Source organism: Oxyura jamaicensis, chromosome 3, assembly GCF_011077185.1.
Source record: "Oxyura jamaicensis isolate SHBP4307 breed ruddy duck chromosome 3, BPBGC_Ojam_1.0, whole genome shotgun sequence".
Lineage (NCBI taxonomy): Eukaryota > Metazoa > Chordata > Aves > Anseriformes > Anatidae > Oxyura > Oxyura jamaicensis.
In genome coordinates this window covers 117,810,698-117,821,893 of record NC_048895.1, presented here as the reverse complement: position 1 = coordinate 117,821,893, position 11,196 = coordinate 117,810,698, and the positions used below count along the sequence as shown (strand labels likewise).

Below are 11,196 nucleotides of genomic sequence, written 5' to 3'. Positions count from 1 at the left end.
CCAGCTCCCAGCTCCCAGCTCCCAGCCCACCAGCACTGCAAGCGCCCCGCAGCCGGACCAACGCCGTGCCCCGTCCCTCTGACACGGATCCCAGTTTGTCGCTGTTACACGTGAAGAAAGCACAAGTGCAGCTCAACGTTTGCAGCCCGTGCACCGACACAGACTGGCTGCTGCTGGTTCTGAGCCATGCGAACAGCAGAGCAGAAACCACATCCTCTGTGAAGCCCAGCACTGCAGAAACCCGAGGTTCCGCGTGGAGCAGAAGCGTTAAGCCAAGCGGGTTGCTTCTCCCCAGTCTCGTGTTCCAATCACGTTTTAATTCTCATGCTGCCCTTGGGACCATGAAACCAACCTTCCGAAGGCAGCAAGGCCGCAGTCCCCGCCTGGGAGGAGGACTCACCCCTGGAGCTGACCCAAAAAGCCGCGCCATGAGGTTCCGCGCATCCCCTGAACGCGTAGGAGCCCCTGGGGCTACGACGGAGCCTCGGCTGGCGGCGGCGACCACAGCAGATTCGGGAGAACGAACAGGAGAACTCGGCAAAGCCGAGCGAGTCACAGCTGCCTGAGCTCAGCTGCGGGCCCCAGAGCGAGGGGGGGTGGACGAGGGGATAAACCAGGCAGAATACACCCCTGGGTCCTCGGACCCGAAAGCTCTCAGAAAGTTTACAGCCTTTTAAGAACTCAGCATGCAGCCAAGCGGAGGTGTAACGCAAGGACGCGCACGTAGAGCAACGCTCTGACTCCCCCAAGGACAGGGCTCGACAAGCTGAGCTTGTTTCCTTGAGATTTAAAAAGGACTTGAGCGAAGTACGCTCTCTCTTCACTTCAAGCTTTCTTAATTGGAAAAAGATGCGGAGCTGAGCTTATGCCTCTTGATGCCCTTAAATCCTAAGAGCGCTTTTGGAGGGAAGCTGCAGAACTAACTGCAGCGCTAAAGCAGCACCTGGGAAGGCAGTGAGCCTCGCACGACACCCTCACAAAGCTCGGCGCGTTGCTTTGCGCAGCTTTTCCTTCATCAGCTGAGGATTAGGGAGGGCAGCGGGACAGCACCCGGCAGCAAGGAGTTGCGGTAGATTTTGTGCGTTACAAACAGGGAACACCGCCTTCTCGTCCCAAAGAGGCGTAACAGAAGGGATGGGGATGTCACCCCGATAACAGGAGACAAGGACAGGAATAGGCTGAAGGGCAGTGCCAAAAAACCCTCAGGTTTGTGGTAGCGCTGGCCTGGAGAAGCAGTTAAAGCGGAGCACGCATGGCCAGCGCAGCTCCAGGGCTAACAGCTCCGCACGCTCAGCCCCAGGTTTCTGGCCAGCTGGTTCATCCACAAGGGTTTATGACTTCCCGCTGTTGGTTTGGCTGGGAGAGGAGCTTGCCAGGTGAGACTTCAACAGCTCTCTTAGATTTAAGCAGATGAGACGAAGCGGAACGTGTGTCGGCCAAAGCTCACGAAACCCAATTTTAGATAAACTGAGAAGGGACCCGCTGTGGTCCCGCGTCCCAGCCGCAAGAAGGAACGCTGCAGAAGGTACATCGGCCGTCAGCGACGGCTGCGGTCCGTGGGACGGGCTCCTTTACACCTCAGTCTTCTTAACGCAGTTGACACAAAAGTGTTTCTTCTGAGAAGCTGCATTACCAGAGCCTTAATGGTGCTTAGGGTCGAATTAACTGAGAATTTTCACTCTGGCAAAATCTGACGGCATTTCACAAGGTATCAGGTTCCTTAAGGTTTGCCAGCCCTAAGACAGCGGTCAGTCTAATCTCGTAGGTATGGTTACAGACTGCTAACAGCAACGGGGAGGCAGAGTAAGATTTATTTAACAGCAGTTTATTGAAGGAGAAAACGAATGCTTAATCCTCTTAGAAAAACCGCAGGAAAATACCCAAAATTTCAGGACGTAAACGAAGGCCGGTTCCCTCCTACCATGAACGGCAGGACAGGTACAGCTTCGTCAGGATGCTGCCTCGTCTCTTGGCTCTTCGAGCCCCGTTCCGACACCGCTACGGCCCTCTGCTCGACGCCGCGTGCCGCAGGAAGGCACCGGGTCACCACGGCCCTCATGAAGCAAGAGGAGGAGCACCGGACTGCTCCCCGCGGGACACCGCGCCGCCCCACCTGCTTCTCCAGCGTCCACAAAGCTGGGGAGCGCCACCGTCCTTCCGAGCCTCCGGGACTTCGACCGCCCCGTGACGCTCTGCTGTCCCTGCCCCAAGGCGCTCTCTGCCCAGCCTCTGCCCCCCGGCCACCCTGATACCGAACACCGAGCAGCTGGTGCCGGGCATTGCCACGTAACGCCGAGCAACAGGGAAAGGTGGAGATGCCTGGATTATTTCTACCAGCGTTTGTCTTTCACAAACAGCACCAGATAAACAATGGGAGAACACGGGGATGTGGCCGATCCCGCCTTGTGAGAGCAAGATTAGCTGCCTGACCGCCTGCTTCTGGAACGCAGAGCGTTACGGACCGGAGCTGGCTCAGCCGGTGCTTTACTTTCTGATTGATCGCCTTGCCCTCCCCTGCCGCTGCGCCACGCGTGGCCGGCTGCAGGACGGGGCTGCTGAGAGCGCCGCGGCTTGGCCAGCGCAGAACGCCTGGAGGAGCACTGAGATGGAGAGCAGGGAGCAGAGCAGAGCCTGCGGTGTCGCAGTGGGGATGACGACAGGCGTCACACTTGTTTGGCAGGCACTCGGGTAATTCCCAAATCAGGATCAAGAGCAGGATTTTCTTAAACTGATGTTGCAGAAAGGACTGGCTGCTTCGCTCCGGGCGGCCTCAGAAGAGAGCAGTGGGAACTGCTGAAGAAAGCAAGCCTGAAGAATGACCTTGCATCATGCAACGGTTTTATTGCAGTGACTCCAGCAGAAAAGGACTTGTGGAGCAGTCAGCGCAAGGTCAGCCCTGGGCGTTCACTACACCCAATACCAGCACATGGACACCTTCAGTGCAAACCGCTGAACAGCACAGAAGGAAGCAAAACCACTAAAAATACACTGGAAATAAAGGAAAAGCTGCAGTTGCTGGGAGAGTTTGTGAGGTAGAATGCTCTCAAATCAGAAGAAAAAAAGATGTAACAGAGGGCTACACTTTGATCCTGACCAAGGGTCTTTTACCTGAGCTAGGAAGACGACCAGAACAAATCCAGCCGAGTGTTACTGGTGTAAGATGAGTCCAAGGGCCCCGTATCCCGACACTGCAGCGCGTTCGGTGATGAAAGCAGGGGTGCAGCCTCCTGACCCGTGCTCATCACCGGAGACTGGAACTGCGGGGTTTTACTGGGTGTCTTGTCCTCCACCTTTTAAAGATCAGAGCTAATTATCGTTTCAAATATACTACGCCATAAAAGAAACTCTTGTCTTTGGTACGTGGAATCAACCTGTTTCAGAGCAATGAAACCATTCTGCTAAATTTAAACTCAGAGCACTGGATAAAAACTACCAGGGACAGAGCCTTGTGCTGGATAACTGCTCTGGCTTCCTGCACCACGGAAATCAGTGCCCTCTTAGGAACGGGTCACCCTGCCCGGTAATCCATTCACAGCACCACAGAATGGCTTGGGTTGGAAGGGACCTTAACCAACTCCAAGGGACCTATACCAACTCCAACCCCATTCCACCCACCAGGAACCTGAAATCTGTAATCCGCTGCCAGGGTAAATTTGGATTACTGCTTGGCGCAGAAGAAGAACTCTCCTGGATGGTCTGCAGGCACGAGACACTTACCAGGACCCAGACGCAGCACGAGCAGCAGCCCTACCCAGGCAGCGGCACCGGCCCCACGCCTGCTCTCGCCTCGCTGCAGGACTCGGTGGGCGCCACGTGGGCGCACGGACGAGGGACTCACCTCTGCTTCCCGGCTGCAGCTCGGATGGAGGGACTCTACTGGGGCTTTGTCTCTGCTTTTGTTTGGGCCTGGGAGAGTGTAACGTGAAAAGAATTAAAATAGCAGATCCAGAGTTCCTGCTCAGGGGGTTGCATGCATTTCCATGGGGGTTGCTGCCTTGAAATCTATGCATTCAGAAAGAAAAGGCTGAACTTTACTCACTTGGAAAGAAAGTACAGTCAGGCTGAACTAAAAATACAATCCTCCCCCCCTTTCAACTATGTGCAGTCACAAGCTTAAAATAACCCAATTTTAAACAGCTAATGGGATCCAGATGTATGACATGAAAAGCTCCCAGTGAAAGTCATTGGAACACGCTCTGGGAAGCACAGAGACGCCTCCTGCTCGCCCAACGCCACCTTTACTTGACAGGCATGCAGTTTGTCAGAGCAAGAGCGGGAACTCGAGCTGGAATTCATAACAAAACAAGCCCAAACATACAAGCGAGACAACACTTTACAAGAGTTCTCCACCACACAACTGCTCCTTGCTAAAATTAAGCAGGGAGAAATGACCAGCACCAGCACCCCACTGCAGCTTTCCAGAACTGCTCCTGCCCTGGGTGAAGAGAAAACTTCTGGTGCTGTGACAGGGATTACACACGGCTACTGTCAGGTGAAGGTCTGACAAACGGAATAAAGATGAACCGTCTGCTTCCTATAGAGACGGGCGTGCATTTGGCACTGGCAGCTCTGGGAATAAAGTGAAGTACTGATCGCGTCTGTGGCTGAGCACCGTGCGTCTCCGTGCCCCACGGACAGGCAATTCACCATCCGCTCTGCTCACTATCCCCTTTTGCTCCCATTTCAAAGCTTTCTCAGAGTACACTTATTGATACACTTATTGATACGTGCTTTCTTGGTTACGTGGTTAATTCCTCTGCTTGAGGAAAGGACACTGAAAAATACCGAAAACCACCTCAGTAGAGGAAAGGAAGGGGACAGCTCCATGGCCCGGCTTAGTGAGGAAATGAAGGCGGCAGCAAGCAGCTCACCACCACGAGCAGCAAAGTACTGGGTCACTTTGGGGAAGATCTGACAAGCTGAGGGGCCAGTAAGAGCCAAACATCCCACATCAAGCACTCGAGGCCTCGTGACGGCCGGTGGTCGGAGGGACGGGTCACTGCGGTGCTCTTCAGGGCGCAGAGCCCCCGGGGCAGGCAGCGAGCGGCGCTCTCGGGACAGAACATCAGCCATCAGCATTGCCGACGTGTCAGACACCACCACTGTCACAAAGCCTTATCAACTGCGGAGATCTCCCGGCTAAGCAAACCCCGGAGGCTTGCCTAGATGACACAGAAGTAGTTCTGGTTTCAGCCTCGGGGCACGGAGGGCACGGGACCACCTTCATTACTCGGAGCACGCAGCGCTTCCAGCACCACCAGCCCCAGGCTGGGGCCCTGCTGCAGACTGCAAGCACAAAGGGATTGAGAAGCCCCCACCCCAGTGTGCTCAGAATCTCAGTATAAAACAAATTAAAAGAAACAGTAAAAAATAAATAAAAAAGGCAATCGGTATTCCTATCAACTCTGGAAGTTAAGCGCTTCCTGGAGGATGCAGAGCGATGACAGAGGCAGACAATGTCATGGCTCCCCGCGTGTTTGTAAAATAACATCATGATCATCGACATGCTCTGAATTTAGAGACATTTTACTGACCTAAGCAACATCTGTTGGACTGTGAGGTAGCCGTTTTACACACACGTCAGAAAATGACAGCTCTAAGTGCTGGTTGCCTCAGCGGACACCAGGTTAGCCAACGCCAAGGAGTTGTTCCAAAGTGTTTGTTTTTTTAACATTGCAGCAGACGTGTGCCTTTAGGAAACAGTGGGGACTTGTAAGGGTGACTGCTACATCGAAGATATTCACGCTGTGCACTCGGGCAGCCCAGGTATTGGGCAGGGGCTGTTGCTGCCATGGCTGACAGCCAGCCAGCTCTCACTGGGAGTCACTGGGCAGCTGATCTGGGCTGCCGCCGCTCCCCGGCCTCACCCAGCAGACGAGGCGGTGTTTTGCCATCACTACCGTCCTGCCCAGCTGCACTGTTCCTGCAGGCTGCACACGCTACACTTTCAGGGAGCATGTGGTGCATTAGTGGAAAGCTTTCGGCACTGACTCGTTTCCATGCCACGAACACTTCTCTCTTCCTAAAAACACCTCTACAGCTCCAAGGACTCAGCAGTACCCCTCAGCTCCTCTCCTTTTGGACCCTGGAAAGCAGAAATGGAATTATTCAGGTCAAGGCCAGTACGTGTAAAACCAAGAAGCGACGGGAGCGTCCATCCTGCCCAAGCCTCCTGCCACAGCGAATCCAGGCGCTGCTGCTGCGTGCTTCTGCTGATGGCACACACGTTCTCTGGATCGGCCCCTGCAGGTGGCCCCAGGGCAAACGGGGCTGTGAGAGGAGCCATCCTCCATGTGGCAGCCACCTGCAACGCTCCGCGTTAAGACCAGCAGAGCCCGAGAAGAGGAGCAGTGCTGATGAGGAGTTACCTCTGCCTTTGCAGCGCTGCGCCGCCCAACGCCGCCAGCCGACCAGGGCGAAGGCGCACGGAGATGTCTGCACGCGAACACAGCTGGCACCGGTGGCCACCACTGGCCTTGAAATGAAGAGCAAGGAGGGCGCATGGAGGAAATCCCGTCACTTCGTGGGATAAGCTACGAGTGAGGAGGAAGCACGAAGCCTAGCGCGGTTTGGGCCTTGGTGATGCCGGCCCTCGTTCCTGGCTGGCGGAGGCACAGCTCTGGGCCACGACCGCAGCCCCGCGGGGCAGTCAGCACTGCGCCTCCACCAGCCCCGGGACAGCCCCGCCGCAGCTCCGGATGCTTCGCAAACCATCTGCACAGTCCCGCAGCGCAGCGGCTTTCTCCTCAGCGCCGTACGGTTCTGTGGTCTCAGCAAGCCCAACAACTGTTTGGCTGGGCAGGAGTCAGCCCCGAACCCATCCTGCAGAGAACTTCACCCGCAGGTTTGGTGTTCTCACTCAACGTCAGGTAGGGAAATTGAGACGTGAGCACATGAGGCTCACGCAGTCCGCGAGAAAACGAGGGAAGACGGGAAAAGTGTCACCGAAGCGTGTCAGCAGATTTTGAACAAGGCCATTATGCTACTCTCTCACACCAGCAACGCTTCTAGCACTAACATTCCACTCCTAAAGCGGACAGTTGTGACGTGGCTGATCCCAAACAACTGATCTCTTCCCAGTATCCGTCTGTTGCTCAGTGTGAACGCCGCACCTGCTCAGGACCCTCTGAAATGGCCCTTTTCATTCCCCGCAGGTATTCTCATTCTCTGGATCTTGGTCAAGGCGCAGTAACCAAAGAGGAGGTGTCATTTGAATAGGTTATTCCTCAACTTCTGAGTCCTTTAGGAGGAGAATTTACAACCTACAGAACAGGCAGCGACTCGGGTAACATCTCGACGGAGGCCAGCGGGCCACGGACCTCGCCACGCCAGCACCCCGTGCCGCTGGGAGCAGCAGAGCATCTCTCCCCTCTCACTTTTCAGACATTCCATTAAAAAAGGAGCACGGAAGGTATTTCGGTATCACCCACGTGAACAAGCAGGGTCATTAATTGCACAACAGGCCACCTCACCGTGGGCACTCTCGCTGTCAGGGCTGCAGGAGGAAGCGGGGCAGGTCACGGCCCCACGGCACAGGGCACAAGGGGCATGAACACTTGGCTGCTCTGCAGATGCGGCCGTTCAAAAGGCTGGCACCCTGCTCACATCATCTGCTGGCTTCTGGGGGGCTTCTTCTGGTGTAAAAAGCCAGGGTGTGAATTTAGGATCGGAGGAGCAGGCAGCACTGGCAAGGCACCGTGGAAGCAGAAATTGAGGCAGACCTGCTGAGCAGCACCTTCCTGCCCTGAAATCTTTACCTTGCCACACAGTTCACCAGTTCGGCTCAGGGACGGCCAGCTGACATCACGGGAAAGCAGAGAAACCCACCCACTTGTATTAAACCACGTACCTGTGCGTGGCGGTCCCCAGATTCCCAGGAATGGACAGCTTTACAGGAATACAGCAGGAACTGCAGCACACACAGGGCACCGCCGGCACTCGCTGTCAAGCAGGTTTGGGGCAGTACCAGTGCCCCAACAGCTTACTGAAATTCAGAGCCTTCCCTCATGGCTTCAGGAGGAGTTCAAAAAGGAACTTCTGTCGACTGCCATCACTGGCATTGTTGGGTTTTTAATAACAGTCTACTTTTAAGAGAACCCACTTGCTACAGAACTCAACTGGTATGGGAGTATTCTCTCTGAAGAAGCTGACATCCATACACACGAGGCCGGGGAAGAGAGCACAGGGACCAGAGGCAGGGGAGGAAGTCTTCTGAGGGCTCTGCTGGCCCTGAGCATCTCTGCGGCAGCCGCTTAGAGGCCGACATACCGGGACTGTGAGCTTCAGGTGCTGTTATGGGACACCAGAGCACGTTTCTAGGTTGCTGACTCAAACACAGAGCTGATCAGAGGTGGCCAAACGTGAGCCGTGTAGGAAGCAGGCGTAGGCGTTTGCAGAAGGGAAGATGTGGTCACGTTTCTTTGAACTCCCCTCCAGCTTCGTGTGCTGCAAATCACCACGGTGCGAGTGCAAAGGGGGGCCAGCACGGCTACCCTCTTGCTCAGGCCTCAGGGACATTACACACAGACTACAATTAATTCATCAGCTCTCAGGTCTCTTCGATCATTCCTGCTGCAGCCTGTCTCTGTCAAGACGCATTCCAAGAGCAGAAACCAAGCAGCTTTAAAACCCTGTACCCTGCTCAGGGAGCACGTCCAACGCCTGCCTCGCGCAGAGGTCTGCCCGTCGCTCGCAGCTCCCCCGCTGCCTGTGCCGGCGAGGTGTCTCACCGCCGGAGCCGCTGAACCACGGGGAGCTGCCAAGACACACGAGCCTGAGAAGGAGCCTCTAAGGATGGTGTAAAGATCCGGGATCGTTTCACTTCTGTGTGTTTCATGGGCACACGAGAGCAACAAGCCCGGGCTGTGACCGTGGTGCTGCTGAGATGGCACTACCCCAGGCATCTAACTCTTTGAAGAACCACGAATCACTCACTGCACTGCAGCTTCCTGATTTTCACCCTGTGAAGTAACATTTGTCTTGGTCGGTGAAACCCCACACAGCTAATTTAGGCAATTCAGGAATCCTCCAACTAACTTTTATGTGGGGAAACTGGAGAAGGGTGACGACCCCCGTGATCGCCTTCTGCAACACCAGCGCCGGCGATGGGGTGAGCGCAGCTGGCTGGCAGGCCCGTGGCTTGGAATCCTAAATGAGGGGTCAAAGTGTAGCCATACAGATGCACACAACCTGCTTCTACGTATTCCCGTATCTGTTTTTACCTACTGTCACTTGTCCTTGTGAGGTCCCGAGGGGCAGGAATCCCACGCGCAGCCTCCAGCGCGGCGCTGATCCCGTCGGGTTTGCAGCGTGTCCGGCTTGGGGCTTTCTACCGGAGAGCAGGAAATTTAGCTAAGATTCAATTTAGGTTCTTCTCTGCTATTTAGGGACCATTTTCTACAGACCACTGTCAAAAACGTCAAAATAAAGCTATTACGGCTCTTCCTCGTGCAGTTGTTCATGATTAACTCCTCTTCCTGATGCACTCCAGATGTGGACACCCGCTCAGGCCCACGTTTGGGAAGAATTGTGAACTTCACTTCCAGCTCATACCCAAACTCATCGCTGGTGGAGCGCAAACGGCGCCTAAGAACCGGTCTCCCTGCTGGCCCCGGGATTGCTGCTGTGACCCGTGCCCTTGCCCAGCTCTGCAGATCAGCTGAGTGTCCCGGAGGCTTCAGAAAGCAGGCGTCATGTCATGGAAACAAAAAGCTGTTCTTCTTTTACAGCAAGAAACTGCACAGTCAAATTTCAAGCCCTGGGCTGAGGCACTGCCATGGCAATGCATGACGCTTGCAAAAAGAGGCCTTTAAGTGGGCAGAAAATCCATTTTCCTACTCTTTATTCTCAGCTGCAGCTGAAGATATCTCGCTGCTATTAAAAGACATTCCCATTTCTCCAGACAGACACTGAAAATAGAGGAACCAACCCCCCAGACTGAAGTTTGGCAAGTGGAAAAGACCGGCGGGCAGAGTGAACTCCTGCCGCTGCCACTTCACGGCCCACCTGCGGCACGTGGCACACAGGGAGCTGTCCCCAGCCCCATCCACCGGCACCACAACCAAAGGGAGCCAAGGATGGGCACGAGAGGCAGGGACAGCATCCCCAGCACATCCACCTGGACAACTGCTTGCTTCGCGCTTGCTGAGGCGTTTGTGGTCCAAGCCACCGGCTGCTTCGGGAGCAGGCATCTCCCCTGCGCATCTGGCCACACGATATGGAAAGAAACTGGGAAGTCTTGAAGGCATCAGCCCGTGCAGCCCCACGTGGCTACCAGCAAAAGCTTGAACAGCTCTGCAAATCAGGGAACTGCCGTGGGGCGTGTGCTGAGAGGAAAAGAATTCATTCCTGGCCGAGAAGATGTTGACAGCTGAGAGCAGGGAGCGTGGCCGCACTGTTCTCACTAGGAGCAGAGACGGTCTGAAGCACTGGTGGGTGCACTTCACCTTCAGGTTTAACTTCCCGCTAGTGATGAAAACATTGGCAGATCTGACTGGGAAGAACACCGACCAGAGTGAAAATTGCAGATTGCTGCGGAGACACCAATAAGCCATGTGCAACCACACCGCGCTCCGGACAAAGAGAATTGAGAGCAGCGAAGGGACCAGTTAAAAATAAGAAACGTGCTATGTGTTAGCGACACCTTCAGAGCTGAAGCCGATGAGCAAGCTGGCAGTGATCAGTGTTAAGGGGAACTCGGCTCCTCTTGCTGCTAACAGGAGAGGCAGCTGGGTGGCCAACGCTTCCTGAAAGTTGGGAGCGTGGGAGAAATGGCAGTTCCAGCGCGGGGAGCGCAGGTCAGCGCTCCCAGCCAGGGTTTTCAGAACGTGTGTCATCCATTTCTTAAAATGTAAGGCTAAAACGTCTGCATCCTCTGCTGCCGAAGCAAGATGTTGTCAGTCGCTCAGGGCAAAGGCTGCACGGCATCCAGCACCCACAAAGACTGCTCACAGCCCTACAGTTCTGTAGTGCATGCAGACAGGCGAAACACAGCTCTCCTGCCTTAGATAAAGGCTGGACAGGAAACTCAGCCAGACTCGGTGTGCTTATGACAGCCACCACGATATGGCCAAGTCCTGCAGGAGACGGGATGGAGCTGCCGGCGCTGTGCAAAGCCCACCGACCGACCGGCGCCCAGGGGCCGAGATGCACCGCGCTTGGCGTCGGAGCAGTGCTGGGACCAGGACGAACACTCCT

The 11,196-nt window shown here is 55.2% G+C and overlaps 1 protein-coding gene across 5 annotated transcripts in view; it reads right to left on the bottom strand.

The window, feature by feature from the left end:
• The window catches only part of ASXL2 (ASXL transcriptional regulator 2), a 103,176-nt gene that overhangs the window by 30,989 nt on the left and 60,991 nt on the right, over window positions 1–11,196 (bottom strand). The window contains exon 1 of one of the 5 annotated variants that reach the window (XM_035320867.1): window positions 726–815. The exons of 3 other annotated variants lie outside the window; for them this stretch is intronic. The gene's annotated coding sequence lies outside the window, so the exon portion shown is untranslated. One more of the 5 variants, XM_035320866.1, reaches the window with a different exon arrangement.